The 14,440-nt window shown below is 47.3% G+C and overlaps 1 protein-coding gene across 4 annotated transcripts in view; it reads right to left on the bottom strand.

The window, feature by feature from the left end:
* Nucleotides 1-8,764, bottom strand: part of ZNF518B (zinc finger protein 518B) — a 21,215-nt gene extending 12,451 nt beyond the window's left edge. For 2 of the 4 annotated variants that reach the window (XR_002730592.2, XM_023206910.2), the window contains exons 1-2: nucleotides 4,916-5,030; nucleotides 2,204-2,592 (exon numbers count right to left, since the gene is read on the bottom strand). The gene's annotated coding sequence lies outside the window, so the exon portion shown is untranslated. Of the gene's footprint in view, nucleotides 1-2,203; nucleotides 2,593-4,915; nucleotides 5,031-6,792; nucleotides 6,898-8,521 lie in introns of those variants that run through there. The other 2 variants (XM_023206912.3, XM_023206911.2) reach the window with 2 other exon arrangements.
* Between the last annotated feature and the right edge of the window lie 5,676 nt (nucleotides 8,765-14,440).

The following is a 14,440-nucleotide window of genomic DNA, read 5'->3' as shown; positions in this document are numbered from 1 at the left end:
AGGAATAATGCTTTACCATCAGCAAACTTAAAGGGCGATCAGGAGATGCAAACTAGATATTCTATGCAAAGCATTAAGCCCAATGGCATAACCACTTACAAATTGTATCTATATTCCTTCTGTCTCTTTCACCATAGCAAAGGCTTGTCTAGCTTTCCCAGTAACCAAAATTTTAAAACAATTCTACCCCAAAGTGCCCAGTAAACACTTAAAATCAATCAGGAAAAAAAATTTCAAAATTAGACATCAACTGCCAACATTTCCCCAGTAGGATGATATTGAGGAAGAAACTGTTGCCTCAGAAAGAGCTTTTTCAGACCATTAATATGAATCAAGAAAAGTGCTGAGTGAACAGATTTAAAAGGGGGGAAAAAAATCCATTAACTGTCATAACCTTTTTGTCAAACTACCTTGCAATGAGATGACTGAATTGCAAATTGATTGCCATCTTGATGATGAAAAATACTTCCACATGCTGCTGACAAATGTACCATCCTTGGGATCCTAGATTTCCATCTGAAACCAAGTGTACTGCTTGGGCAGCAGAATGGACCAAGAAGGCTGCAGGAGACAGCCCAATTCCTCTGCTTTCCAGGTGAAAGAAGCTGAGTGTAACACAGTAGAGAATAACGACCTTGGGACATCAAGAACAAGGTTCAAAACCTAGGTGTCTGGTTTACTAGCACATGATTTCAAACTTGATAACCTATCTGAGCCTGAATGTTCTCACTCATAAACTGAGAATATTTCTCATTTATACAGTTGATGTGAGGATAAATGAGAAAAGGGTGTATGCAAGTGGGAGGTAACTTTATGATTGGCAAAGAGTAGATGTTTCGTTAAGAAATCAGTCAGTATATTTTTTTAAGATGCCCTCACAGGTAGAAGAATCCAATAATGTCCAGAGAAGCAGATACTGCTTAGCTTAACAAATGAATCTGATGAGGCAAAAGTCTGTATCAACACGAGTTCATTAGTCGGCAGGAAGTGAGGGTCTTCTCCCCACCCTGTCTACAGGGAATATTCTGGAGATTGACTTGACACTGCACTGAGTCTATATCAGAAAACAAAGGAAATGATACTATAGGCTTTTTCTTAACATTTTAAGAAAAAAAATCTTTCTAAAAAAGAATACAGCCAGTATTAAGAGTGCGTAATGTTTAAAACTTAAACTTTGTATGTGAAAAAGAAAATGTGAAAGAGCAAATGTGCTCTTGTAAGCATTAAAAGTACATATGGTAAAAATAAGGTAGTATTACAAGGAATATTACAAAATTTTATGTCATGAAGCACACCAAATGACTCCAGGTCTCTAAAGGTGGTAAAAATGAGACGTGTATATTTCAAAAAGAAATCAAAAAGGATTTCCTTTTTGCCTTAAAAATTTGCAGAAAAAAATGGATTCAGAGTTTAATAAAACAGTATAATCAAGCACAGAAAAAATATCTCCCATTAAACCAGTAGTTCTTAACCCTGGCTGCATTAGGGCAATTGGCCTGTCATGTGCCCGGGATATTAAACTTATTTTTTAGAGGAGGTCCCTGGGACAACTGCACACCAGAATTACTTGGAAGCTTCAAAAATAATGATGTCCCCCACCACCCCCAAGACTCCACTGTAATTGGGGAAGAGATGGGGATATTGGGATTTTTAAAAGCTTCCCAGGTAATTCTCACATGCAGCTATGCAGCCAAGGCTGCAAACCACCTGGCATTACAGGTGCACGTGCACTTGGGAATGGCAAGAATATCGACATCCTTGTACAAGATTATTCTTGTGGGTGCCTGGAGATGGGGTGAGGCCACCACCCCGGAGCTGTAATGGGACAAGCAGACTCAGGGTTCCACCCTTGCATAGCCCTGTGACCTTGGAAACACCAATGATGCTCTCTGTAAAGTGTATCTACTTTGCGGATTCTTAGAAATTTGAATGTTCCTGGCACAGTGCCTGGCATAGTATGAGTACAATAAGCACTGCCCAGGACTGTTTTATCCCCACACCTGCTGTGGGCTGCCGTTTTTAAGGAGTCTAACAGAAGATGGAGAGAAGTAAATGGGTACGATAAGTAGAGTAGTGAATGTTCTATCAATGATCTGATTAGAGTGCTCTCCCAGTGGCTGGCTGCTTGTCAATCCTGGAGCACCTTGGCCCTTGGCCCAAGTCAGATGGAAAGACTGCCTGCATAAGCAGGTTCCTATGTTACCTCGAAACTTCTCAAAGCCAGCCTTCAATTATCTGCTTCTTCCCTGATAACACTTCTGTTGAAGTTACATGGCTTTTTGAAGATCAGAGTTGGTGAACAGCAAGTGTGTCCAGTCTTACATTCTTTGTTTTCTGCTACCCTGCTGTGTGAAGCTGTGAAATGAAGCCATAGACAGTATCTGCTGCCACTTCAGCACTGTTCTTACTTCCTGCCTGGAGCCTTGGAGTTGCAGATACAAGTAAAAAATGTGGCAAGTCCCACGGGCTCTTCCTTCTCTTTCAGGCCTTCTCTTCTCAGGCGTGGAGTGCCATGAGTTTCACAACCTCAGGCCCTGGTGTAGGCTTCTACATCAGAACCCTGGGCGTCAGCAAGGCGCTGCACAAAGAGGCCTGCAACAGAAGCCAAACACTTGGGTTTAAGTCCTGGACAGGCACAGCCTTGGTTTCTCAGAGAGTGCTGAAGATAAGGGGAATGAGCCCCAGAAGTGGTTCTCAAGCAGGGGTGTATGGCAAAGTCACCCACGGAACTTAAAAAGGATTCCCAGGACTCACATGCAACCTAGCAAATCAGGTTACCATTTCCTGGGGTGAGGCTCAGGCATGTGGTTGAAAATTCTCCCTAGTTGACTTTGATGCCTCCCCACCCTCACCCCATGATGACAATGTTTAGACTGGCTGATCTGTAGCTGCTGTCACTCCAAGGATGAATCCTGGAAATTGCAGTTAGCTGGGTTTGCATAACAAAGAAAAAGGAGTAGACAACAGGCGGTTTGAGAACAATCAAAATTGGGAAAACCCTCCCTGGTAAGGATCTTGTTTATCATGATCAATAGCAAAGGGTTTGGCCAAGGCAGGCACTCAGTAAGGTTCCTATTGGTTGAAAGAATGAACGAATGAAAGAGCAGCCTTCACAGAGACAAAAATAAAATGTTCTTTGTTCTTCCTTTTGCACAAAAACTGGCCCCATCCCCTTAGTTAAAGGCAAATAAATCTCTAGAGATCTCAATGGATTTTTTAAAATTGCCATTTTGCATTTTTAAAATCTTCAGATTGGGCATAATACATCAGAAAGGAGTTCCAATAAAGTAATGCCATCCTTTGTCTGCTCTTTTCAAATTGCATTTGCAATGAATGTTATCAGCATAACAAAACTGTCTACATACAAAAGTGTTATTTTGCAAGGCTAAATGTGATCCAAGATGAAAGTAATTTTTAAAAATTGCATCCTAGGTTAAAGATATCAGTATCACACAATTTTTAAAAAGAACTATTTGTGTCCTACTCAAAGAGACAACAGTATATAACATTGGTTTCTAAAACAATATTTCCTGAACCCTTGGGTGTGTACTGACATCACAGGCTGGGCTGAACTTTGCTCTATGTGACTCCAGAGACAGAAAGAGATGCATTCCCATCTTCAGTCTCTGCTCTACTGTAGAAGAGTACTGCAAGCTTCTAGAGACCCAGGTTTGCCTTAACTCTTGGTGATTTCAAGTCTAAACTTAGGAAGGTTTAAGGATTCTAACACAACATTAGATTTTAGCTACGCAGATTTCTACTTTTAAATAGGACATAATGTTCAGTAGTTCGTTTTTTTTTTTAAGGTTACGTTGACAAATCGTTCATTATTCCAATTTTTAAAGTCAGGTATTTTAACGGGATACATCAGCCAACTTACAAAGACTTAAGTGTTTTCTCCCGTTCGGTCTTTTGGCTTTTCCTTTCTGGTTAAGAAACTTTCATTCTCTTGAAATTTCTTGGCTTTATAGAGCCCCAAACCCCAAAGACACCAAGATAAGACGGGCACGCCGGGATGGGGAGGTCCCACAATGACAACAGCATTTGGAACAATTCAAACCTTCACTACCTCTTCTCACTCAACCTCCTACGTCCTCACCCCCTGCAAAAGATGCGCAGGATCTCGATGGACGAGCCCACCCCTGAGACCCTACCAAGGAAAGACAATACCAGGCTGGTTTTCGAGTTTATTGTTGGCACGCTCCCCCGATGGCAAGCAGCATCTGAGGCGAGCGCGCCTAAGCCTGGGTGCTCAGAGGACGAGGCCAGGTGCAAGGGGCTCATCGTCGTCTCCCAGAAGGGCCCGCCCGCTCGCCGCGAGGGAAGGCCGGGATTCTTCGAACCGAAGAAAACCAAAACCGTCAATGCTCAGCTCGGAGGCCCGCAGGAGGCTTTAAAAATGGCCTCCTGACGACACTTCCTGCTTGGCGCGGACGGTAGGAGCCCTCGGAGGAGGCATCCTTCATAACGCTGGGGGCGGGGAGCACAGACTGGGCCAGCGGCACCACACGAACTGCCCTGCGGGACGCCGCCACCCCGCCCCGGTTGCCCTAGCGCGTCGAACGAGTCCGCGGGGTCGAGGCGCACAAAGGCGAGCTGGGGGCGCCGGGCCGGACCCTGACCCAGGCCAGGCCCGCGTCCCTGCTCAACACCCGCCAAGCCGCGGCCCGGGCCCCCACCCCAGCCAGTGCCCCACGCCCACCAGCCAGAGCGCGCGTTTGGCCTTCCCGGTGCGGCTCGCCACGACGCCAGCTCGCAGCGTGGGCACGCGGGGCCGTGGCCGCGCGACCCGCCCCGGCTCGGCCTGGCCCCGTCAGGCCCCCGCCCCGCGCGGCCCCACCACCCGGCCGCAGCCGGCGCTTCGGTCACGTACACGCGGATCCAGGGGCCCTTGCCCTCCCGCTCAGCTACTTACCCAGCAGGCCGGATTCGGGTGCCAGGTCCCGGCAAAGGGGCGTCTACACCGCCGGCCGCAGACCTCCAGCGCCGCGCCCGCTGTAGGTCCCTACCCGGGGGGCGGAGCCCGCGCGAGCCCCGCGCGTGCGCAGTGTGAAGCGGCGGCCTGGCTCCAGCGAGGCCGGCGCCTGAGGTCTCTAAGGCTGCGCCCACCCCCGCCGGGCTTCTAAGCTGTCCAGAGAGGGAAGCCTCAGACCCGGCCCAGCCCCACTTCTGGGCTTAGAGCTTGACCCAACACGTTCGCAGGGTAGCGAGCGAGGTCCACACTTAGCCATGCCGCAGGCTCAGAGCCTCCTCTGCAAAAGAAGGATTCGGCTTCGGTCCTGGCCCAGTCCGCCATCCCGGGGCGCCTGCCTGGTACCGGGTCCCGCGAGGGGCGGCCTTGGCGCCTGCCCCCAGGGAGCCTGCAGTCCTGCAGCGGGTGAGTGAAAGCAAGAGAAAAGGAGCTCAGGTCCTCAGCCTCCAAACTCATCCTTCTTGGAGAGCTTCAGTGAAAGAGATGGCCTTGAAGTCCTGGGTACAAATACTGACTCTCCCGGACTCCTTTACATCTTGGCTACTGGACCATGGAGAGAAAGTCCCCTGACCTCTCTCAGTGTCTTCATTTCTGAAGATGAGGAAGGTCGTATGTGAGGCGCAAAGCCTCCTCTAGCAGTTGGGTGTTGTGAGGGTCAGAGGGGACAATGACTGGGAGTCTGGAGACGGTGTGAGCTCATTTAATGCCAGAGTTTCTTTCCTGCCTCCTGGACTTAAGTGCTATTTTGGGCGAACCAAATGCCCTCTAGATACACCTGCATCTACGATCTGGAAGGAAGACATATTTAGAATAGAGCCGCTAAGAGGAAAGAGGACCATATTGCCAGGTCCCGCATAATCAGTGACTCCCCACAAAGTGAAACTGCTCTCCAGCAGGGGCTGGTTGAGGCACGGGAGCAGCGTCACTGGGAAGTACAGTTTCTTCGGGATGAACAGCTAAAGTTTATTTCAAAGCTCTGGAAGCGGGGGCGGGGGCAAGGCTGGTTTTCATCACCTTCCTGTTGGCGGCCAGAGGTCGGCGTGCACGGACAGCAGCCAGTATGCTGCACGGAGGAGATGTGGGGCTGGGCAGTAGTACCCCATGGAGAAGATGAGTTGAGGAAGACAGGCTCAGCCACAAGCCCAGCAGCTGACCAAAACCTTCGCCACTGAAATATCAGGAGCCGAGCAGAAGAAATAGCAGCCCAGAGAGCAAATCCTTCTCCCTGCCTTAGGCTGCAGTGCTCCTAACCCCAGTCCTGATCAGGGAGCTGCTAGGCTCCTGGTTTTCTATCTCCTAGGGCTCAGAGAAGCTAAGGGACCTCTTCTCAGAAAAACACATTTATGTGCAGATAGCTCCTATCAGAGGCAATATGCCAGAGAGTTCAAAGTCTCCCTCAAGAGTAGGGTCAAGTTGGGAAGGGCGTTGAGAATCCAAACTAGCAGCCACTGCCTGAAAATCTCTAGTGGCAAAAAGAACCATATCAGGAAAAACTATTAATTCTAAGTATTGGAGAATCTGAGGTCTAAACATTAGAGAAAATGTTCCTAAACTGTAGCCCAAATTGTTGCCTCTCCTTATAACTTCTACTCATGCATCACAGTTCTGCCCTCTTAAGTCACACAGAATTGATGCAAGGTACCTGCGGGTCTCCTGGGAGTTTCTCTCAAGTTAGAACTGGTTATGAATCCCAGTTCGGGCGCACAGAAGTTGTGAGCCTGTCCACACCTCAGTTTCTCATGTAAAATTCAGTGTATAATAGGTCTTTCCTCCCAAGGAGGTTGTCAACATTGAACAAGAGAAAGCAAGTCAGGACTTACCACAGTCCCTGGTAGATAGAAGTGAGTGTTAACTTACTCTTCAGTAGCCCAAATTCAGGGAGACGAAATGCTTTGTGGAGAGTCTGGAAATGGGATGTTTACAGCCTGAAAAAGGGTCAAGGAAAGACAGAAACTTACTTCAGCAGAAACCTTTAAGGTTGATGTCCCCAAAAGTCTTCTGATGCTTGCAAGTGTGAATCATTACACATTCCCTACACTTATGTCTGCCCTTCATCGTCTTCTTCCCCACCCCCAGCTTAGTTTGCCTAAATTCCGTGGATCACTTCTGTCACTAGTTGAATTGTTTCCCAGAAAAATACGTTGAAGCGCTAATATCCCCCACCCCCAACTTATGGATGTGACCTTATTTGGAAACAGGGTCTTTACAGATGTAAGACAAGGTCATTAGGGTGGGCCCTTATCCAATGTGAATGGTGTCCTTATAAGAAGAGACACAGAGAAGAAAATGCCATGAGAAGACACGGAGACACACAGGGAGAAGAAGCCATGCGCAGAGGCAGAGATTGGAGTATACAGCCACAAGCCAACGGTTGTCGGAAGATGGAAGAGGCAGGAAGGCCCCCCCTAGAGGGTTCAGAGGGAGCATGGCCCTGCGGACATCTTGATTTCAGACTTCTAAGCTGACAGAACTGTGAGACAATACATGTTTGTTTGGTACAGCCACCCTAAGAAACCAATGCACCCTCCTAGTTATGACTACCTAATGTAGGAGAGAAGAGGGAAGATGTGAACCAGTATCACCTGAGATCAGGAGTTCAAGACCAGCCTGGCCAACAGGGTGAAACCCCGCCTCTACTAAAAATACAAAAATTAACTGAGCGTGGTGGCAGGTGCCTGTAATCCCAGCTACTCGGGAGGCTGTGGCAGGAGAATTGCTTGAACCCAGGAGATGGAGCTTGTAGTAAGCCAAGAACGAGCCACTGCATTCCAGCCTGGGCAACAGAGCAAGACTCTGTATCAAAAACAACTCAAAAACTATGTATTGAATGCTCTTTCAGTGCAGGCACAGACTAGTGCTGAGGCTAGAGGAATGAGGAACAGGGTAAGGCTCAGCCCTCAGGGAACATTCATTTCCAGACCACAAGCCTTACAGATGCAATGACCGGGACTTGGGAGATGAGCTGTAAGCTGTAAGCTGTAAGGGAGTAGGAAAGCTGCCATAAGAAGACAGAGAACAGGGGAGAGGAGAGCATGTACAAAGGCCCTGAGGTGGGTGCTTTTGAGGAAGAAAAGGAAAGGCAGTGTGGATTTAGATCATTCTAGGCGCCTACAAAGCGTGATCTTAGAGAGCCCTTCATCAAATTCTGCCAGTGGGGAGCTTGGGGCTCAGAGGAAGGCCTCCATGAGCTTTCCATGATCATCCTTTCTCTTGCTCTGAACTTCCCTCCATGCTTCATTGCCCAATTTTATATTCTCTCTGGCCTCTAGCACTCCCAAATATTATATGACTTGACAAATACAGCACTGTCCGTTGGAAACCGGCCAGGTCTCTAACACCCAGGTCGGAGCACAGGCATGTCAATCTCAGACACTTCAAGGCTTTATGAATGGACAGGAGATCCCAGAAAGTGGCTTTTTCTTTCTTCTAAAACATTTCAGAAGTTTCTAGTAACTTCCTTGAGCTACTAGAAAGGAGATTTGCACATCTGTAAAGGAGGGATAAAGGCCCCCCAAACTCCTATAAGACAGCCCCGGTTCTCAAGCTTACCTCGCCTCACAGTCCTGGGGTGCAGGAGGCTGAGGATGTAGAGTCCGAATCCCGAACTCATTTGCCATCCTTCCAGCTGTGTGGCCTTGGCCAAGTTACTGCCAGTCTCTGAGACGTCTTCTCAACTGCAGAACAGGAGTAACTGGAACAACCTTTCGTGGAGGGTGTCAGGCGCTAGGGCGTGGCTAAGGCAGGGACCACGTCCCAGCCACCCTTTCCCGCCCTGCGGCGCAGGCCCCATCCCTCAGCTCTCCCCGCCGCGCACACTCAGCTCGGCCTCCGCGGCTGCCGCGGAAGCGCGCAGTGAGGCTGGAGGGGCCACGAGCGGAGCGCTGGGCATGCGCGCCCCATAGAGCCTCGAGAGGCGCCGGGCCGCGCTGCGTTGCAGTACCGCCCGCGGCCCGCAGCGTCGCTGCGCGCCCGGCTGGCTCAGCTCCGCGTGTAGAGCTCTACCCCGGCGCCGGCGGGCGGTGCAGCCCGGCGCTCACCTGGGCGCCCTGGCTCCTGCCCGCCCCGTGCTTCCGAGAATCGGGAATGTAATGTTTTGTTTTTACATTCCAATTTGCTCCCTCCCGAGGCTGACGTGGAATCCGAGGGTTCCTGATGACTGCAGCTCCTCGCCCCTCCCACTGTGTTCCCGCCGCCTCTGGGCTGAAAGCGCCACCAGGACCCGTGGCGCATGGGCTTTGTTCGTCATTAAATCCTTGGGACATAGCAGGAGCATGGTGCCCGGCACAGAACAGGCTTGGCTCCCACGGCCCATCCAGGCGGAGCCGTCAGCGTCCCTTGCCTAGACCAGAGCTCTGGAAAGCAGAGAGGGGGACAGGGGCCGGTCCCCAGATCGGTTCTGGAGGACATAGATCAGAACCGGAGAGGGCGCATTTAGAAACTAACTGCAACCTGACAAAGCTGCAGCGTCGTAGCTCGGGGTCAGCAACAGGAATTCGGGTTGGGTGGAGTCGAACTCAGGGAGTGGTCACTTGTGCGCAGAACAGCGTAGACTCGAGTAGGTTTGAAAAGGATAGGCCTGGGGGCAAGACTTAGTCCTTCACCACAGGTAGATCTAGGCGGCCGCGAGGATCTCCTGGCTCATTTCCCTGCATCCACTGGCCACCCACCCACACTGCGACATCCGGAGTGGTCCTTACACAAGCAAACTGAATTAAGTCATTCCCCTTCTCCAGAGTCCTTGCAGCCTCCAGCCCTACAGGATGCGCCCCTTGTTGTCTTATACCCTCTCCTCATGGTCTTGCAAAACTGACTCTGCTCTGCACCGCTGATGCACCAGGCTTCTCCCAGGAAAGACCTTTGCACGAATTATGCCTGCCTGGGATATCTCTTTGTCCTCTCAACTCAAAAATCACCTTCTCAGAGACCTTTGTAACCATTTCAGTACTCCTCATTCTGTCACATCCCTGTTTTATGTTCTTCATAATGAACTGAAACTGTTTGTTGTATGTTTTCTTGGGTCTTTTCATTTTTCTCCACTTGGAAGTACGCTACTGTCTGTCTTGTTCACCCTTAGATTCCCAGCGCCTAAGACAGAGGCCTGACAGTTATAGGCACCCATTATAACTCAAGCAAAAACTGTGGTTTGAGTCACCAAAGCATGAAACCCCACCTGGAATCTCAGGATTTGGATATTAGCACTTACCTATTCATCCACTCCTTCATCTCTAAATTTTCTTGTCAGAGAAAATTATGGAAATAATGGTACTATCGGCCTCAAGAGGTTTCCATGAGGATGAGATGGGTTACTTTTTGTAGAAGACTCTCATGTTGAGAGACATTTATGATTGCATCAGTTAGGATGGGCTGGGTTACACTACAGTAATAAAAAATCTCCCAAATCTCAGTAGCTTAGAAAGACAAAGGTTTCTTTTCACTTACACTAGCTCTCCATCAGGGATTGGTTGAGTACTCCTTGGAATCTTTAGTCCAGAAAACAGACTTACCAAGCAGATACCAACTGATGTGTGGTCAGTTGTCAAGGCAGAGGGAAGAAGAGGTTGGTTTAACAGAGCACTGATTCTTAAGACTTTCAACCAGACGTGCAAATGACTTCCATTCTCATTTAACTAGCCAAAGCAAGCCACATGTCCCCTCATAACTGCAAAGAACAGAGGAGTGCCATCCTACCATGTGCCTTGGAGAACTGGACATATTTTCTAGATGGTAACAGTTATTGTTACTATTCATTCTAGAAGTCTTCCAGTAGTATACTGTGATGTCCACAAACATCATGAACGACAAAACTCAGGGAAGCCTGAGCTTATGTGGATATTCAGCATGGATTTTTTTTTTCCTGTTCTTGGACAGAGCCCAGCATTCTTGCTTTATATCGAAGGAGTGTGTTAGGGATAGGTCTCTTGGGGTTCTCTTGTTCTCTCTTCACAAAATCTGGATGGCACTAGATAGTACTAGATGCTAAGGTCCATTGGAAGAAAAATAGTCTGTTTCACTCTCCTTTTGTATACTGAGATTCTATTTCAATGGCTGGCACAATATTTACTGAATCCATGACTATTTGGCAAGTATACCTTTTTTTTTTTTGAGATGGAGTTTTACACTGTTGCCCAGACTGGAGTGCAGTAATGTGATCTCGGCTCATTGCAACCTCCGCCTCCCAGGTTCAAGTGATTCTCCTGCCTCAGTCTCCCGAGTAGCTGGGATTACAGGCCCCCCCCCCCCCCCGCCACCACACCCAGCTAATTGTTTTGTATTTTTAGTAGAGACGGGGTTTCACTATGTTGGCCAGGCCGGTCTCGAACTCCTGACCTTGTGATCCGCCCACCTCGGCCTCCCAAAGTGCTGGGATTACAGCATGAGCCACCACACCCGGCCAAAAGTATGTCTTATCTTACTAGTAACGGGATGACAGCCCTGAAAATTTATCTTTCCAGTTTATCCAGGAACACTGTAAAGAAATATGTAGATAATTCATTTATTTAGCAAATAAACATGTTGAGAATGTTGTTACATCAACAACTGCCACTAGAATTTCTCTTGGGGAGAAACCATCTTTATCAAGGAAAATAAAATTCAAGAGCTTGCCTTGACGACCTCACTTCCCAGACCTAAAGCAGAGAGTTTACTCCTTATTCAGAACAGCATGAGGAGAACAGCATAGCTCCCAGGAATTTTTCCTTTTTTCAACTTTCATTTTAAGTTCTGGGGTACATGTGCAGGATGTGCAGGTTTGTTACATAGGTAAACATGTACCATGGTGGTTTGCTGCACAGATCATCCCATCACCCAGATATTAAGTCCAGCATCCATTAACTATTCTTCTTGATGCTCTCCCTCCCCCAACGGACAGGCCCCAGTGTTTACTGGTCCCCACCATGTGTCCATGTGTTCCCATTATTCAGCTCCCACTTACAAGTGAGAATATGCGGTGTTTTGTTTTCATTCCTGTGTTAGTTTGCTGAGGATAATGGCTTCCAACTCTATTTATGTCCCTGCAAAGGACATGATCTCATTTCTTTTTATGGCTGTATAGTATTCCATGGTGTACATGCACCACAGTTTCTTTATACAGCCTATCATTGATGGGCATTTGGGTTGATCCCATGTCTTTGCTATTGTGAAGAGTGCTGCAATGAACATATGCATGCGTGTATCTTTATAATAGGATAAATTATATTCCTTTGGGTACATACCCATTAATGGGATTGCTGGGTCAGATGACATTTCTGCCTCTAGGTCTTTGAGGAATCACCACACTGTCTTCCACAATGGTTGAATTAATTTACACTCACACCAACAGTGTAAAAGTGTTCCTATTTCTCCACAATCTCACCAGTGTCTGTTCTTTTTTGACTTTTTAGTAGTAGCCATTCTGACTGCTGTGAGATGGTATCTCATTGTGGTTTTGATTTGCATTCCTGTAATAATTAATGATGTTGAGGTTTTTTTCATGCTTGTTGGCTAAGTGTATGTCGTCTTTAGAGAAGTGTCTTTTCTCGTCTTTTGCCCATTTTTTAATGAGGTTGTTTTCTTCTTGTAAATTTAAGTTCCTTGTAGATTCTGGATGATAGACCTTTGTCAGATGGATAGATTGGAAAATTTTTTTCCCCTTCTGTAGGTTGTCTGTTCACGCTGATGATAGTTTCTTTTGCTGTGCAGAAGTTCGTTAGTTTAATTAGATCCCATTTGTCAATTTTTGCTTTCGTCGCAATTGCTTTTGGCATTTTCGTCACGAAATCTTTGCCTGTGCCTCTGTCCTGAATGATATTGCCTAGATTTTCCTCTAGGGTTTTTATAGTTTTGGCTCCCAGGAATTTGAGGTTAGGAAAACTTGAGAGAAAATTTCAGAGTAGAGAAAGCACCCTAAGGTGAAAAGTGTTCTATGATAAATTTCCAGACATTAGGTGGTCACAGACTTTTAAGAATGAACAATATAATAAATTGTTTTTTCACTGTTTCCCTGACTCTGTAGGAAAAGTGTGATACCTACAATGTAGTGATCATAGTTATGTTGGAAGCTGCCAGGTTTTACCCAATGTGTGTTCTCTTTTTCCTTAATATGAACCCCACTTTTAGCTAGGTATATGGACACATGGCCCTTTAAGCCTCTCTTAGAAATACTGTGTGAAATATTGCTAGACAATCCACCAAAATGTATAATTAGTTTAAGGTTACAGTGGTAGCACAGTCTGGTAGTCGTTACCCTAAATCTGTCTCTCTTTTTTTCCTTAATCATGACCTTCCTACAATTTCTTACTGGGCACATAGCTGCTCAGAAAGAAAGACTGGGCCGGGCTGGGTGACTCACACCTATAATCCCAACACTCTGGGAGGCCGAGGCAGGCAGATCACTTGAGGCCAGGAGTTGGAGACCAGCCTGGCCAACATGGTGAAACCCTGACTCTACTAAAAATATGAAAATTAGCCAGGCATGGTGGTGCATGCCTGTAATCCCAGTTACCCAAGAGGCTGAGGCAGAATTGCTTGAACCCAAGAGGTGGAGGTTCAAGCAGTTCTCCTGCCTCAGCCTCCCAAGTAGCTGGGATTACAGGTGGGCACCACCACACCCGGCTAATTTTTGTATTTTTGGTAGAGGCAGGGTTTTATAGTGTTGGCCAGGTTGGTCTTGAACTTCTGACCTCAAGTGATCTGCCTGCCTCGGTCCCAAAGTGCTAGGATTATAGGCATGAGCCACCGCACCCAGCCTAGAAAATCTTAATAACAGAAAAATGTAAGAAAAAGAAAACTATGCCCCAAATATGTCAAATATGTTATCTTTAGTTAGGACTGAGTACACAAGTGACAGGGCCCTATGCAAAATGAATATGTGAGGTTCGTTGTTCAAAATATCATTAATCATGTGAAGACAGTGACCATAGAGCATTAAACCAACCATGAGGACCCTGTAAGTGTGGGGACTTGTGTGACTACACAGATCACATGCCCTTGAAGTCAGCCCTGTCTTCAGTTAAGTCTTCTTATTGAAAAGCCAACTGCATTATTTTCCTTTGACTGCTATAACAAATTACCACAAAGATGGTGGCTTTAAATAACACACATTTATTATCTTACAGCTCTGGAGGCCAGTAGTCCAAAATGAGCTAAAATCAAGGCGTTAGCATGGTTGGCTCCTTCTGGAGGCTCCAGGGATAAGCCCATTCCTTGTGCCTTCCAGGTTCCCAAAGGAGCTGGCGTTCCTTGTCTCCTGGCTCCATACTGTATAGCCTTTTTCCCTTTGCTTTCTTTGTCACATTGCCTTCTCTCTGACTCTGACTCCTGCACTCCCCTGTGTTAGTCCATTCTTGCATTGCTGTAAGGGAATACCTGAGGCTGGGCAATTTGTAAAGAAAATAGGTTTATTTGGCATATAGTTCTGTAGGCTGTACAGGAAGTATGGCACCAGCATCTGCTTCTGGTGAGGCCTCAGGAAGCTTCCAATCATGGTGGAAG

The sequence above is a fragment of the Piliocolobus tephrosceles genome, chromosome 3 (genome assembly GCF_002776525.5).
Source record: "Piliocolobus tephrosceles isolate RC106 chromosome 3, ASM277652v3, whole genome shotgun sequence".
Taxonomy (NCBI): domain Eukaryota; kingdom Metazoa; phylum Chordata; class Mammalia; order Primates; family Cercopithecidae; genus Piliocolobus; species Piliocolobus tephrosceles.
The sequence above is the reverse complement of the archived record's forward strand: the minus strand, read 5'-3'. Positions and strand labels throughout refer to the sequence as shown.